The sequence below is a fragment of the Callospermophilus lateralis genome, chromosome 2 (assembly GCF_048772815.1).
Source record: "Callospermophilus lateralis isolate mCalLat2 chromosome 2, mCalLat2.hap1, whole genome shotgun sequence".
NCBI classification, from domain to species: Eukaryota; Metazoa; Chordata; class Mammalia; order Rodentia; family Sciuridae; genus Callospermophilus; species Callospermophilus lateralis.
The window spans coordinates 197,142,907-197,145,847 of record NC_135306.1 but is presented as its reverse complement, the minus strand read 5'-3'; the positions used below and the strand labels follow the sequence as shown (position 1 = coordinate 197,145,847).

The 2,941-nt window shown below is 40.1% G+C and overlaps 1 pseudogene; it reads right to left on the bottom strand.

The window, feature by feature from the left end:
• Positions 1-1,816: 1,816 nt before the first annotated feature.
• LOC143391812 (olfactory receptor 5AK2-like) lies at positions 1,817-2,721 on the bottom strand (annotated as a pseudogene).
• Between the last annotated feature and the right edge of the window lie 220 nt (positions 2,722-2,941).

Genomic DNA, 2,941 nt, shown 5'->3' with positions numbered 1-2,941 from the left:
TTTCTGTCAGAAAGTATTGATCACCAAAAGTTACACAGAAGATACAAAATAGCAACTACTATGCCATCATAAGGAAAGAAGGAATTGATTACAATTCAGCAGCTAGAGCACCCATCTGTGGGCCTGAAAGTTATTATGGACCAGAAAATACTGACGTAAGGTGACCCATGTAGGGCATGGATGAAGAAGGAAGGCTTCACGGTAATTTAAGTGAAGCAAGCTAACAAAGCTCAAAAACTAGCCCAGTGTCACTCACAGACATTAATATAAAATCACAAAATAACAATAGCAACACAAAAATAATGGCAGAACAATGAAAAGAAAATTGTCTCAAAACTAGCAACTCAAAGCAGGAGTTCTTCCATAGGACCACAGAATACTTGAGTATTAGAAAATCGACTATAATAGTTCCTTCAAGAGATATCTGCGCTCCTGTGTTTATTGCAGTATTATTCACAATAGCCAGGACATCAAAGCAATGTAAAGTCCACCAAGGGGTAAGTGCATGGGGAAAATGGGGCACAAGCACCCCTCCACACACATATATGCACAATGGAACATTATTCAGTCTTTAAAAAGAAGGAGATCAACCATTCCTGACAATATAGACAAACCTGCAGAACAATATCTGAATGAAATAACTCAAACCCAAAAGACACTGTGTTTGCCTTCTCTGAGCAAAGGCATTTACAGCCATTAGGTTTAAGAATAATTGCTTTGTGAATGGGAACCACTTGGGTTCACTTGGTACATTTGGGTGATGATTGGTTGACAACCCCATTGTTACGGTCTCAGTGAACTTTCTGGAAATACTGGGAAAGGTGGTGAACAATGTCTCTTATCCATGATCCCACTGACACCTCCCTGTGGTTTAACTGACCAAAGAAATACCAGAACAGAATTACAAGGAGAGCTGTCAGCCTTTTACTTTACATTTCCTGTACACTATAGGAGGGTGTGTGCTTGATCCTTCTTTTTTTAGCCCCCAGCTGTTGAGAATACCATGTTCTGAGTGCATACTTGACTTCTGGATTTAAGCTTGAACTCTATCTCTCCTCATTGTTTTTGAAGATTGGGTGATATAAAGCATCAAGATTTGGGTAAATGAATCTGCTCTGCACTAGATTTTGTTACCCTAAGAAGTACGGCTTTCAGCACAAAGCTAGAGAAAGCCAGCTAGAGATTCAAGTTGCACTTATCAATCATATAACCAATATGCACCGGATCTTCCTGACACGGATGCCAATTTCCTATTTTGTTAGGAAACCAGGAGAGCATGAATATCAAATGCCTTGATATCTGTGAGGATTTCCCTGTTTCCCTATCTGCTCCCACTCTTGTTTTCTGTATCTATTATCTAAAGAAACAGCCTTTAACATTTTTGTTTCAAATAAAAACCTAGATAGCTAGAGAGAAACAGCAGGAGTTATTTTTCATTTTAAAGAAGAGATATACTTCTTTTTTTATGTTTCTATTAGTGTATTATACATGATGGTTGGATTTATTTTGACATAATCATATGGGAATGGAAGTGAATTTGCTCCATTTCAGTCCCCAGTGCTTCCCCCTTCCCTTCTATCCTCTTATTCCCCTTCCTCTTACTCTATTGGTTATTTATTTATTGATAATCAGTGCATTGTAGATACACATAAAGGTGGAATTCACCTGGGTATATTTATACAGGTATATAGCCTAATTTTGTCAAATTGATTCCATATTTCCTCTTCTTTCCCAACTCTCTTTATTCCTCTTTAATCTAAGAGCAGATGTAGAGGAAAAGTGGAATAAAGTCAATGAAGCTCTTATTTCCTATATGTTATAAGGCTTTTATCACATCCTGGTTTCTTAGACTACAGATGAGGTTGTTTGACATGAGAATTATGATACCATAAAACAAAGATGCAACTTTTTCCTGTTCTTGAGATCTATTGGTCCCATGGTGTACATACATATACAAGAGAGTTCCAAGAAAACAGTGACTGCTGTCAGATGGGAGGCACATGTAGAGAAGGCTTTTTTACTGCCTGCAGCAGAAGATATTCTCAGGATGGCATCCAGGATGCATGTGTAGGAAAAGATGATGACCAGCACAGTAAATGTCAAGTTAAACCCCACAAAGACAGTCAGTACCATGATGTTGACGTGGATACTGGAGCATGACAGGGCAAGGATTGGGGGTACATCACAGAAGAAGTGATTAATTGCATTGGATTTGCAAAAGTTCAATGAGAAAGTAAAACCTGTGTTTACAGAGGCATTCAGGAAACCCATGAAGTATGAACTCAGCAGCAGCTGAATGCAGCGTCTCCGAGACATGACAGTTGGATAGTGCAGTGGGTTACAGATGGCCACGTATCGGTCCACTGCCATCGCAGCCAGGATGTAGCAGTCACTGGTTACAAAAGTACCATAGACCAGCAATTGCACCAGACATCCTGTGAAGGAGATGGGTTGTTAGTTGCACAGGAAATTCTGCAGCATCTTGGGAGTGATAGCAGAGGCATAGCAGAGGTCCACAAAAGCCAAGTGTTGGAGGAGAAAGTACATAGGAGTGTGAAGGGAGGAGTGGCTCTTGATGAGGAGGATCATCCCCACATTGCCTAGTAAGGTGGCTGCATAGGTCACCAGAAATACCATGAAGAGGATGTGCCAAAACTTGTGTTGACCCGCAAATCCCAGCAGAATGAATTCAGTCACTTCAGTGCCATTATTGTGTCCCATGGTTGCTAAAGATTAAACAGCATGTGTAAAATGGCAAAGTGACAAGAGCAGAAAAGGTATGACCCTGTGATTCTCTTAATGTAGATGTGAAAATGGTATAACATTGGGTTCCACAGTGGGCTCAGAGCATATTTCTGTGACATAATGGACTTGAATTTCCAGGCTGAACCTTGGTGCTCAGGACAGATAATTGCCTGTGTATTTTGGAGAAATGGCTATT